Source organism: Zonotrichia albicollis, chromosome 10 (assembly GCF_047830755.1).
Source record: "Zonotrichia albicollis isolate bZonAlb1 chromosome 10, bZonAlb1.hap1, whole genome shotgun sequence".
Classification (NCBI taxonomy): domain Eukaryota; kingdom Metazoa; phylum Chordata; class Aves; order Passeriformes; family Passerellidae; genus Zonotrichia; species Zonotrichia albicollis.
The window spans coordinates 33,181,009-33,195,188 of NC_133828.1; positions in this window are offsets into that span (position 1 = coordinate 33,181,009).

Here is a 14,180-nt window from a genome sequence, read left to right on the forward strand (position 1 = left end):
TCTTGAAACCCTATTTAAGGATTGGCAAGCAGTGAGGTTTGGGAGCTGGGGATGTTTGAGACAGCAGACTTTGAGCATGGAATTTACAGGGCTGGTTTCTGTGGAAGGACTGCAGCAGGTGATCTGTCTGCCTTGATTCCAGAGTGTATCCAGAGAGATAGGGGGTTAACATGCCTGCTGTTATTGCTCATACCTGAGATGTGTGTGCACTGCGCTCCGTATGTGAAGTGAGACAGCTGATCCACGGTGTGAGCACTCATTCTGCAGAGCTCAGGCTCTGGAAAGGCCCTAAAGGGGACTTGCTTTCTGCCTTATCCTGCCCTGTTTAGGGCTGCACTGGGGCACGTAGGGGTGTCCTGCTGGCCTGGCTCACTGAGGAGGAGCAGGCCGGCTCTGGAGCTGGCCATGAGGAGCTTTCCCTGCCTGCTCTCTCTGCTGGCCTGCTGCCTGCTTTTGCAACCAGCAAGGCAGGGACATCCTCCCCAGCAGCTCAGATCTAAATCCCAGATATGGAGATTGATTTCCAGCACAGCCTGTGCTGTGTGTAAATCCTGGATCAAACAGGCTAATCACTGTTAATCACTGCTAATCAGCATGATGCTGCCTGTAGACCTCTGCAGCCCTGCTTACTGGCTAGGGGGGACAAACTGCCAGTGGAAGCTAAATCATTAACAGTTGCTGTTGAATTTAAGTAGCTGGTGGTGTTGAATTTAAGTGACTAGTGCTACTGTCATACACTGCCAAGAAATGAAATATTCCAGAGCAATGGTATCACTGTGCATTTTTCTCAGCACGACTGTGATTCAGGCTGAGAAGCGTTCAACTGCCTCAGCACATGGGCAAACCCAGTGGAAGAACTCCTTCCAAATAAACCACAGACTGCTGTACTGCTGATTATTTTTGAGGTTTTTTTCATAACTCCATCACATGTTGTGTTACAGCCCTCTTCTACCTGCAGTTTAGCATTTGCACTCAGCACTTTGGCTGAAAGGAAAATAACACTGGATCTCAGACTGCATTATCTATCCTTGTTGTTTACTGTATGGTTTATACTTGGATAACTATGGAATTTGGGAAACTTTCCTACTTTTATTTGCTCTACACAGGTTTCATTGTCTTTCCTTTATTTTTTCTTTTTCCTATTTCTTTCTTTTAATTTGCAAATTGTATTTCAAAATAGCAAGGAAAAGTGGCAGGTTGTATAGTTGGAGAGAATTATGGCCCCTCTCTGGTAGTTAATGTACCCTGAGCTTTTGGCTTAGGTGCCTCATAATGCCACATGAGGCATGTGGAAACTGCTCAGAAACACATTTGTTAGCTGTCATGTCAGTGCTTAATTATATCTTACTTCTGTTTCAGTGCATCATGCATAAGTCTGCTAAATGTTCTGTGTGAATCCAAACCTGATTTATAGGCACAAAAGTACCTTAGAGAATACCAGTGGAATAAAAGAGCTCCCTTTAATGTGCTTTGCTATCTGCAGAGATCAAATTTAGTGTAACTTTGTTAATCTTTGAATCAGTAAACAATACAGTGTGTAGCTTTAATTTAAGCAGATTGCTTACTTATGATCTTGTTCTCAGGTGTGCTGTGAAAATTAAATTTTCTTTCTTTGCTAGATTGTAGGAAGAGTTGAAAATATGGTGTGTGTGTGTTTCTAGATCTTCTGCTGCTGCAATCCAGGGCAGTTTCAAAGCCATGACAATAGCACTGATTTATACCATCTAGTGCTCAGATTTTGCTGCTGCTGGTGATGGGAAGCAAAACACCATTTTGAGGCTGCAGCTTTCTCCCTGTAAGTCCCTGAATGGAAGGATTAGGGGGAGCAGAAGGGAGGAGATTGTGCTTAGGTAAGGAAGTGAGGTCTTGCTGTTGTGTGCTGGGGGTATTGCTGCATTCTTCTCAATAAATTATTTCCGTTCTCTCAGTTGGTGGCAGCAGCTTCAAGATGCCATAAGTGCTTTTTGCTCTGAAATGAGATTTACTGAGTGCATGAGCCTGGAGCCGGTGAGCTTTTGGAAGCTGCTGAATGGTTGCTCTGCATGAGCAGACTAAGGGCAAAAGAGTATCACAGCATTTGGAGAGTGATGCTCTCACGTGTCCGGTGATGCCAAATAAAGAAGTTTGTTTGCTGTTTACCAGTGAGGATGATGCAGTTTCTTAATGCCTACCCAAACACTTGTAGGGATGAAGGCATAAATGCCTTTTCTGCTTTGAAACTTGTGGCAAGCCTCATGAAGGGTTTCACAGTGAGTCTGTTGCTTAGACTGTTAATGCACAGCGGTTTCTTGCACTGATAGCTGAAGCCTGTGCCCCCTTGCTTTCCTTCTTGTCTGATCTAATACGTGTGAAAGGGTATTAGGCCTGGAGTTTACCAAATACCTGGAAGCCCTAAAAGATAGGGGCTGTGTGGTGGACCTGAACCAGCCCACCTCATATTTCCTGGTGAAGGAAGACAACATGCTCAAAGCATGTGAGAAGGTGTTTGTAAGGAAGTCGCCCAGAATGGGGATTGTCTTTCCTGAGAAACTGGTCAGCCATGAAAACATGTTGGGGTGCCCATGGAAGAGATCAGGAGTTGGTGGTTCCTCTTAGAGTGGCATGTAGGTGAGCAAGGATATGAGGTGAGGCTCTGTCTGGAATCAGGCTGTGGGAATGCACACCTTCAAAGAAAAGAACAAGATTTCTGTCACACTGTGAAGGTGAAGCTAGCAGTGATGTATAGAGATGATACCAAGAAGTTAATTCCACAAGTTAAATTTTACTTAAACCAATAGACTTTTTACAATAGCTCAACTGAACTGGAATTTTATCCGACATAGCTCATGGCTATCAGTGGGCATAATGGGAACAAGTGGAAATAACAACGAGGGTCAGAAATGGGCTTTTAAATATCAGCTTTGAATTGGAGAAAACTGTAAAGAAGCCAGATATTGCAGTTTCTTAGAACTTAGTTGGAAAACTTTAGATTACGATTGCACAGGCTCTTTTTGGAAGAGACGTGAAATGTCTTTAAAATGCTTTTATGCACAGAACATATAAGGTTATGAAGCTTTCTTTCCTTTTTTCTCCTTTCATCATGGTTGCTTACCACAGGCATTTCCCTTTTTATACTTCTCACTATAAACCCTGGTGCAGCTGCATTGTTGTTCACCTTAGCAGAAGATAAACCAGGGAAGATTTGCATAGCTACAGTTGCTTATCTCTTTGCTGTTTTCTCACCATGCCCAGCAGGCATGGTAGGAATCCATCATTTACGGTGACTTTATACAATCCATGAAACTCAGAAATTTCACTAGGAGAGGAAGCAGCTGAAATCTGTCTGAATTTTTTACAAGTCAGTTCTTCAATGATAATACTTGCAAGACTATTTAATGAGGATGCCTAGGTCTGGTTATATAAATACACACATGTAAAAACCCAGGTGATGCCCTTTATCTTGTTAGATCATCAGTTTCAATTTCAGTCTGTGCAGTAAGGAGTGTGAAACACCATTTAATTATTGAAGGACAGACTGTCTCTGCAAATTAGCTCCCTTTAAAATTTAGAACAGTTTAGGGCTTACACAGGGCTCCTGGAGTCATAATCTTCAGGGCTTTAAAAGCTGCTAGGAGTTGACACAGGAAGAGGGAATCCAAAATTATTGCTGCAGTATGCCAGCCAATGAAGTCAGCTGTGCCTGAGGCAGACACAGCTGCTAAAGCCCTTGTGCTTGAATTCTGCATAGACACCCTGAGATTACAGCTATTTTAGCTCAGTCTCTGTTTGAAAAGCAAGGATTTGGACTCAGCTTCACAAAGGTCTTGATCTGTGTGCTCTACTCATAGCACAGTTTTGATGAACTACCATCAACACATAGAACAGAGTAAATAAATAAGGGTTTAAAAGCTGTATCCTAGGGTTTGAACATGTTGAAATCAAGGCCTTTGATTCATATGTCTCAGATGAGTTCTACTAAATATTCAGCAAGGTGTTGCTTAGGTAGCTTAACACCTCTTAAGGCAGTAGAGTTATTTTGGTGGCAAGGCAGATTAATGGATACAAAAAGTCTAATGAGGAGACTATATGATTCCCATGTAATTAGAGAATTCCAAGACTTGATTTCATTATTAAAATAAATTTAAACTTAAAAATATTATTTTAAGATCAGTATGAAAAATGGAGATTAGATTAGTCTTTAAGATGCATTTAGATTTGTGATTTTAGGTACCTGAGCCCCTAGAACTAAGGTAAAATTTGAATCATACCAAAAAACCAAAAAGGTGATCCACCAATGTGCTTTTTGTTTACCTTTAATTATCTTTGTGTTTAAAGTTGAAGTCCAAAAACAACATCAGGTGTTGTGAAGAAATATTAAAAGTACTAAAAGAAATAGTAAATCCTGGGCTATTAAACACAACTGCCAGATATCTAAAAGAGAGATTTTTTTTTTCTGTTGGAGATCTTAAATTTAGACTTCAGTGTGTGTGTAAAAGAGACCAATTTCTGCTGCATATAGGATATTGAGCTAAGGAAGAGAAAAGAATGCAGTTGTTTAGGAAGCCTTTGGTCCTAAAATCTGCTGCACTCTCTGTCAGACTGTGGTCAGTCTTGTCAGAGATGATCAATTTAGACCATTTTTATCCCTAAAGAAAAGTTTATAAGAGTTTTGTGTTTCTAATTCACTTTATGCATTTTTGGCGATTGAAGAGATGTAAAGAGTGTCTTTCAGTAGCAATAGTCTCTGCTTCTTGAAGGACTCTGCTAGGAGATATTTTCTGCATGATTTTCACATAGTCTCTATGAGCATTCACCATTAGATACATAAATCTGACGTAAAGCTCTCTTGAGGAACATGCAATGAATTCAGCCATCTAATGAAAGGGAACAAGATATTCTCCAGATGGGATATCTAATGTCTGATTCTCCTTTGGAAGAGAGAGAAATTCACCTTTAGGGCATGGTCAGCCCTCATTTTCTGGTGAAAGAAAAAAAAAGTAGACTACATAAATCTGGTTTTTCCCTTCTTCTCTCATAGAGACAGGTTGGTCTTTTTTGTTAGATTTTTATTGCTGGAATGTGGTAGATGAAAGAGAAGTTGCATGGATAACACTGGTGAGAAAACTTGCTTTCCTTTGAAGATTTAAAATAGGCATATGAGCTGTTTACATCCTCTCTTGAATTAAGATATTAACAAAATACAGGTATCTCTGGTACTGTGCACAGGAATTCATTGAACACTTACTTTTTTTCAAACATACAATTTTTTATTTACTGTCTCTTTAAGGGTGTGTTAGACATTTTTTATTGTAAAAAGTTTTTAAGAGATATTTTTAGATTTAAGAAGCTTTTTAAGATAATCCCTTATCTACTCAGTATACAGAAAGAGCAAACCCATCAGCTCAGCATTGTCTCTGAGTTTTAATGGGTGCTTTGTGATGTTAGAGTGTAATGAAGTTTTCCAGGGAAGGGTTGGATTAATCCTGTCCTGTAGGAGAGCTGTGCAAAAATAAATCTGTCCTTGTGAGCAAATTTTAAATAAATGGGTACATTTGCCAGTCTCTGAATGCAGGATTAATTTTTATGCCTGGTTGATTCATGTGGGATCTAAAAAACCATGAGCCTAAAGTGATGGAAATGTATAGGAAAATTGTCATTTGTTCATAATTCACCTTGACATGAGTGATGGAGAATTCATATGGGTAAGTGAAGCCTTTGAGGGCCTGGGCCACAGTTATTAAATCAACCTTTTCTATGAATACAAGATTTCATAAGGTTGCACTTGCCACAAAACCTTTGTATTCAGGCAGACTGTGGGGAAGGAGTTAATAACATATTTGTGAACATTTATTTGCATCTGACATGGCTTGTTCATTTTGCCAGACTTATTTATGGCTTCTCACTTGCCCTGCACAGGGTATGCAGGTAAACTGAATTTTGTTTGATCATATTCAGAGAGGGTTTTCTCTTGTTGTTTTCCAGAGTATCTCCAAAACACACACGTACAGCTGTGCTAATAGCAGGACAGAAACTTTGTCACTGGTGTCCTTTCTTGATTAAGTTGCTGCCCACCCTGAGTAATAAAAGAATCTAAGCAGAAACTGTGACCTGCTGCACCTTTGATAGACAGAAAATCATTGCAATGTACCTGCCTACAAAATAAAGGGCGATTATTATTCATGTAGAGAAAAGTTGTGGATAAAGGAGATGTTTACAGAGATCAGAATGAGTTTGCAAAAGATTGCATGGGAGACTTGCTCCTTTTCTGAGTGCAGAATCTTGATTGTGCAGGAGCTTACTCTGTGACCTGATCACCTGTTTAATTATATCTTGGATAAATTTGTTTTACAGTCTCATGCCCAAAATATTTAATTGGTTTAAGTTACCAAAATAGGATCAGTTAGCAGCAGCTCAGTTTTCTAGCTGTTAGCATTTTTACAGTGCCATTTGTTGGTATAGAAATGTTGTCCTATCTATGCTGCACACTTCTATAAATTATTTAAATTCTTGCTGCTTTTTTGACATATTTGTAACTATTTCAATGTACAATGTCTCTCCATTTTTTCAATTCTTAATCATATAAAAACTGTGAGGCTTTCATATTTCAGCCCATACCCAAATTTTCTCAATGTACAGTAAAAAATCTGTCCTTCAAGTATGTGGGTTTTTTCTAATTGATTGCAACTGATTATGTATAAGGGGTTGTGAAAGGTAATCAAGTCTATTACTTACAAAAAATCACACAGAGCTCGTTCCTTTAAAAGTTAGGCATCTGACCAAAATAAGTGCATGTTTTTACCTATAGTCTCTGAAGAGGAATCAGTCCCCCTGTGAGCTGAATCGTGTGTCTGCTACTGGTCTCTAACAGCAAATGATCTCCAGATGCTTAGTTCAAGTAAACACCTAAATTTTAGACTGTTAAGTAAGTTCTCATAAGCAAATTTCTTAATTAGGTTTGCCCCCTCATTCATCTAGTCCAAACTCTGTGGTCGGTGGCTCTCTAAAGTCTGTGTTGGATCAAGTTTCATGCTCCATTACACCTGATTCTCTTTCATGTTCCCTTGGAATGAAACTCTGGCTACCAGCTGGAGCATTACCAGAGACTTTTCTCAGCTCTCTGTGACTGACACTAATGGTCTTCCAGCGTCTTCTGGAGCTCCACTGACTTTGTTGATTTATATCAGCTGCAAGTCTGGCCCAGTGGCTGTAACCAAACTATTGATAAAATCCAGAAGTTCAACTAATGCAAAGAAATTGATTTTTTAATATACATTTCTATTTGAAGGGTGGTCCTTAGAGTCATTCTTTGACTCTGAGTTGTAATCATATTCGTGTTGTTCAGATGATATACAATGCCTGGGGTTGCAATGCGTCATGAAAACCACATTGTGTTGGATAAAAATACAATCTGCAGTTGAATAAGACTTTTTTTTTTCACTGTTGTCTATCAAAATTTCTATTACTAGCTCAGTCATTCATTAGCAAAAATACAGAGCACATGTTCTGAGTTCTGTACAGGACCATCAATTATGCTAGTCTTGTGAGGAAGTACTGGCATTCATTTTGAACTGGACAGCAGATTTTTTTTTTCCCTCTTCTTTTTACAGGGCTATTTTTATTCTTTTTTAAGTGGAAACAAACATCTTAGCTCATCTTCCAGGGTATGTCCCTGACAGAGGACATGGAATGACTCATTTATAACAAAGCAAAGCTGTACTCAATGCAGAACTTTAAAATTTTCTTTCTTAAACTCTGCTCCTGAATTAACACCTCTGGAGAGAAATGTTAAGACTTTTGTATTGTCTCCAAAGAGCAGCAAATCTTTGATGGAAGAGTTCTGTCTGTCAGAGAACTGTAACTCCAGTTTTCTTGTCAGTTCCTATCTGTGGCTATTTTTGGCAGACCAGAATGCTTTAGAATATTATAGAATTTTTTTTCTGTGTGATTGAACCTTATTTCTAGACAGGTCTATTGCCTTTGTAAATTATGTTATAAATTACTATTATCATTGTAGTAGATTGACTAAATCATCATCATTTGAGGGAAACTTAATCAAGACCTTTGTCAGCAAAGGTTGGTTAGCACACAAATTACTAAATAGGTGGAAACATTGCTCCTTAAAAAGCATGAAGGGAGAATGAAGCATGCAGTCATAGTGAAGAAAGATGGAAAAGAAAGCAAATATGCCAGATAGCAGAAAATTAAAATGCATAACATGCTATTTTTCTAGACATGCCTCTGTACCAGGTTAATGTTTTACGGTTAGAGATTCATAATAATAACTTTTTAAAGTTAGAGGGACTGAGTAGAAAAGCACACCATTTTTTGAAATTGAAATCTTTGCCTACCTAAGAGCATAAATTTGTATTTTAAGAACAGTATCACAGGTCTCTCTCTTTTATTAAAAATACTTTTCCATGTGTAAATTGGAGCTTTTACAAAGGAGATTAAGTTTGGGGGGGGGGGGGGTGGGGAAGTAAGAAATGGACTTTTCCGTTTTGTTAAAATTCACAGGTTTTCAGTCCAAAATCATAGTCTTAATGAAGTAATATTCTGCTGGAGGAAGCTTTCTAACCATCAGTTTAAAAAGTGGGAAGAAGGAGGTAGGAATAGCCCACGCATAGGCAAGTAGATTGAGAGGAAAAAATAGGTTAATGTGAAAATATGTTTTCTAGTATTTAGTCTTGTTGCTATTAAAAATTACAATGCACCATTATGAATAGAATGGCTCACCACATTAATATTGTATTCCAGGCTTAGCTAGAAGCCTTTTAATGATGCATTAATAGGAATGTAGGGGGACTCCAAATAAGCTGTACAATTCTGCATTTCACATGCTTGACCCTAATGTCACACAACACGACAGGAACACCAAATTTGTATGTTTACCAGATGTTAGCAACACCATTGCTTGTATTTGTGTCTGTGCACAGCTTGGTGAGTCTCACTGTTTATGATCCCTGCTCCGCATTGCTGTCACATAATTCTCCCCATCAATAATAATCACAGACGTGTTTACTTTAGAAATATGGGGAATGAATATGCTTTACTTCAACCTAAGGGAAATTTCATAAATAAGTACCTGTGAGGGAAATAATGAACCTGCTGATAAACATATGTATTGTATTTTTTACTGGAGACTATTAAAGCATTTACTCATGTGTCTTGAAACAGACTGAGGAAACACAACTTCATGGTAATTCTTATTTGACAGTGAATAGGATAACATATACCCTGCATACCCCTTTGTTTTGTTTTGTTTGTTTTCCCCTAAATACTTTCCTATAAATAATGAGTCAAAACTCAAGTATATGGCAAGTATAGCTTTTTTTTTTTTTTTTTTTTTTTTTTTTGTGTAATATAACTTAGGATTTCTAGCCTAGCATCTTGCTCTCCCATTTTCTTGCTCTTACAATACAGCTGGGGAGAAACAATCTATTGTGCTTCATTAATCCTTTTAATATCTGTTGTCTGCATTATTTGCTCTTTACTTTGTGTTTAGAATTAATATTTAACTTCCATTATGCAAAGTCCATGTAGCTGTATTAAATTCTATTTGCTAGAGTTCTGTTTCAAAGTACTGTTGGGACAGCATTTAGAACCCAGTATCTCTTCTTATTCTAATGTTTAGGCAAATCTGTGAATAGCGTTTATTAGATTTCTTGAATTTCCTGAAGGATTTCTTATTCCTTCATCTACGTAACTGATAGAGATGGAAAACAAGAAATATCCCTTCTACCTTGTTTGCCTCCTTCATAAACAATTGCCTGTTACAACTTGTTTGCCAATTTCTAGCCAATTTTCTACTCGACTTGCTGGTATTTTTGCTTAATTCTGTTGGTACAATTGACTATGGGCACTTTTTTTTCTCATATATGCTTGTTTGCAGCTATTTGAAGTAGACTAATTCTAAATCTTTCTGTAGTTGTGAAGACCTAGATTGTGAAGTTATTTTTGTTCTCTCTATGTATATTAATGATGGTTCTTAATGGGGCATTCTTAATTTTGACTACAAGCATGCTGAAGGTGTCTTGACATGATGTGACCTCTCCAGTTGCTTGTTGAGTAGCCAGATTAAATGAGGGCACTACAGCTTAGGCAGGGATCTTCTCTTGGTTACCAGAAACTCTGCAGGGTACTCACAATCAAAAACCTGAATTTCCTGCCCTGTGCGGGCATCACTGAAAAAGCCCAGCTGTCACTAAGGCACTTCCTGTTCACTTTGGAGGGAATATCAGGTCAATGGTGTTTTCGGCTCTATGAGAATTTATATTCCATTCTTCTAATTACTCACAAACTAGTTGTCAACAGGCTTTATGGATGGGATTAATATAGCTGAGTAAAGACTCTTAAAGTTTACTTTCACTCTTTTCCCTGGAAATAAAACATACTCTGAATCAAAAATTATTTTTTTAAACTACCCAAGCTGTGCTAAAGTGCTTCAATGTTAAGTATTTTCTAGTGTTTCCCAAATTAATTATTTGACCTTCTTGTATGTGTCCATGGCACAGTCCTGGTCCTGTTCTTGTTTTGAAACCAAACAATAAGACTGCTGAGAAGTTTGAACAGGACATAACTCTGTTGGTTTTCCTGAAGCACCATCTTAGGGTGGAAACAACAACTTTCAACTTTTGAGAAATTCTAGGAAAATAAAATAAAAAAAAAAACCAAAAAATCAGTAAAAATATCACCTTATTCACTTCACCATTTTTTACTCAGATAATTTTTCTCTCCTAGAAGATTTAAGAAAGATTGCTTTGGGGGGTTTATTTATATCAAGAAAGTAGGGTTCCAAATGCATCTGGAAATCACCAGATGGGATGATAATATTAATTCTGACTCAGCGTGGAAAAATATGGAACAAAAGTAAATGCCATAGAAAAATATTTGTAAATAAATTAATCAAGATCAGAAATCAGGGCAATTTGGAGAAAAAATGTTGGAACTTGAATCTAATGAGCAGTAACAGCTTCAATTATGCACTGTGAAATTTGAAAAACATGTAAGCAAAAGGATAAGTTTGGGAGTAGACTCTAACTTTTGGGTAGCTGTCTGGGAGCAGAAACTGAAGGTTTGTTGGACAATAACAGGGAAAAAATTCCTTGTAGGTGTCTGCAATGTGATCATAAAAAAGATAGTGATCAATGAATGCATTGGGGAAAAACCAGAGCCTTGAGAAAACAGAGCCCCTGTTCACAGGCAGGAGCCCAGTGCTGGGGCTGCCCACAGTTCTGAAACTGTCCCAAAATCCTTACTCCCCAGAGGAAGCCAGGCCTGCCTTTCAAATTGAAAGGAAGAGGAAACAGTTATAATAAAGCCAAGCTTTGCAAAGTCAGCTCCAGCCTGCTGTCTTCAGTTTCCCTTTTGTCAGCAGAAGCTGTTGAGAGGCAGCCTGGCAGCCCACCTGTGTTTGTTTTTCAGGTTATTAAATATCAAACCTGAGCCAAACAGAGTGGAAGTTAGAAAATATGTTAGAAATAATGGATGAAATCTTAAAGGATCAAATCCCACAAGTATCACAAGACACACTGGGGGAATGTGATCACTTAAACAAGCCTGAGGGGTACTGGCAGCTCTCCTGTGCCTGGTCAGGGTGTTAGTATGCTTCAGGTTTTCTAATATTGTCTGGGCAGTGCTTTAGTTAGTGGCTTACAGATAGGAATGCTCTTTTACCATTGGTAGGAAGCCACTTTTACATGAATGAAGGTACCAGCTCTTCAGCAGGATCCCCAATGTGAAGTTTTAAGCTTTAATTCCATCTGTAAGAATTTGGGATACTCATATCGGCACTGTGTGATACACAAAGACTTAAAAATCAAGGCACTTCACAAAGTATGAACTGTCCTGCATTTGATACCACATTGCATTGGGTTTGTATGGCCCCATTTTGGTACTGGGGCAGCAGCTACAGGGCTGGTTTCTGTGAGCAGCTGCTGGAAGCTCCCTGCCTGTCCAGCAGAGGCAATGCCAGGCAGCTCCAAGAGGGATGTGCTGCTGGTTTAGGCTGATCCAATCAGAGATGGTGGTAATGGCTCTGTGATAACATATTGAAGAATAAGGAGAAGTGTTTTTGCACAGGTGTAATTGCAGCCAGTGAAAAACCAGGGCTGTTGCAAGAATGAGAATCAGAAAACACCAATGTTCTGAGTTTACCTAAGGAAAATCACATTAATCTTTATTCACTCTTCAGCAGTGGAGCAATTAGTTTTTGTTTTACTCTTATTTGGTTGGGGGTTTTTAGGAGGATGCTTTTTTTGGTGATTTCTCTTTTTGGTTTGTGGATTTATTTGGGTTTTTTTCCCGATGTAAAATCCCTAAATAATGTTAGTGACACAGAAAACATATTGTGAATATCCTTTCCATGGAAAGTAGCTTTGTTTTAATTCTCAATTATTTCAAAAGTATTGCAAGCAATTCTGCTTCTTACCTTATAAAACACAGGCTGAAATCCATCACTACAAAGCAAATGTAGGGCTGTGCTAATTCCCAGGGCTCAATCAGCCAGGTGAAGTCAAGCTGGACTTGAGCTGTTTGCTTCTCAGGCAAAAGCTGCGTTTCTTACAAAAGTACCAGATAATAGAAATTTCACAGTATGCTCTTGTGCGTCTAGGAAACGGATATTTTAATCAGAGCTATAGAATTTCTTGGGAATCATTTGCTGTGCCTAGGAGAAAAAAAGGTATCTGCTTCCAGCACCCTCTGCTCCTCCACCTCCTTTGTGTAATGTATCATCGGTGTAAATTGTTACCGTGCAACAAGAGGATAGCTTGAGTTGTACAGCTTGAAGAATTTCTCCTGATCCTTGTTCAAGCTGACAAACAAACAAGATGAGCAGCCTGAGTAGGTTTTCCTAGATTATTTGCATAATGGATTTTTGAGTCTTGGCATGCTGGCCTGCAAGCTGTGTTCTCCCTCCTTTTCTTCTCCTGTGTGGAAATCTAATCTGAACTCTTGTCATGCATTTGGGAAATGGACTCACACTTGTGATTTAAGGTGATTAGGATGCAATTTGGGTCCTATGGCCTAGTAATCTCAGCTCACCTGTTTGTGAACAGTGACTCTGACAGAAATAATGATATTAAACCAAAGTCCTGCTCTGTTGTGTGCATGTGAAAAATCAAGGAGGCAAGAGATTTATTCTTATTCTCTGAGAGTAGAGTTTGTCTTGGCCTCATTACTGTATTTCTGCTTAATTAAGAGTTTCAGGCAATGCTAAAGGAGCATTTCTTGCACTAAAAATACAAACTGATTTGGAGTTTGTAATGTCTTCTGATATGTTGGCATATCCAGAAGGTATTTGTGACAGGAAGTTTTAACAAATCCTAAAATGTGAGGATTGCTCTTATGTAATTTGCTCACAGGAGATACTCCAAGCCAGCACAGTCAGATGAATAAAGCATTCTGGGGGGCTGCTAGGAAACCCTGTAGTTTTGACTTTCCCAGTGCTGAAAACATCACTGTGCCAGGGCTGTCGGTACTGTGACTTGGGAAAGGAAAGAATCAGATCAAGAATATTTCAAGTGTTGGCCTTTTCCCACCAGTCGTGTTCCTGCTACTCTTGCCCCACAGCCTTGCCTTTGCCAGTGCCCCAGCACTGAGGGAAATGTAGCATGCAATGGCCACCTGGTCCCCCTTGAAAAGCAATTTATGCTCACCTTAGGGACTGCAAACAGTGAGGTTGTGTCTGGCTGCCTCAGTGGCAGTCAGGCACCTTTGAAGAATGCTTTCCTTAGGCTTAGTCTGTACCCACTTGCTGCTTGCCAGGAGCTGTCAAGGATAAGCAGAAAGCCTGGCTGTTACATCTATTCTCTGATGCCTTTAGTCCTTGAAAAGTCAGAAAGGTGGCTTTGCAGAGAACATTCAGCACTCGTCCTGAGGGTCCCCTTGCAGTCCTACCCTAATTGCCTCCTTCAGCTCAAAGTGCCTTTCCTCCTTTTGCTTTGCTGTGTGGCAGAATCTCCTCTTATGCTGCATTATTTAGTATCTCAAGAGTGGGCACTGTGACTTCAAATGCTTTGAAGCCTCCAAGCCAACTTGGATTATTCAAAGAAATGGAGGTTTTTCTGTAGTTCTGAGCAACCAGGTTATAGGAATTTTATTTTTTTTTTCTTTTAAATACTGGACCATGGATACCAAATACTCTGCCTGGATAAAATAAGGATGTTCAGCTTAATTAACAACAGAGAAAAACCTCTTCCTCT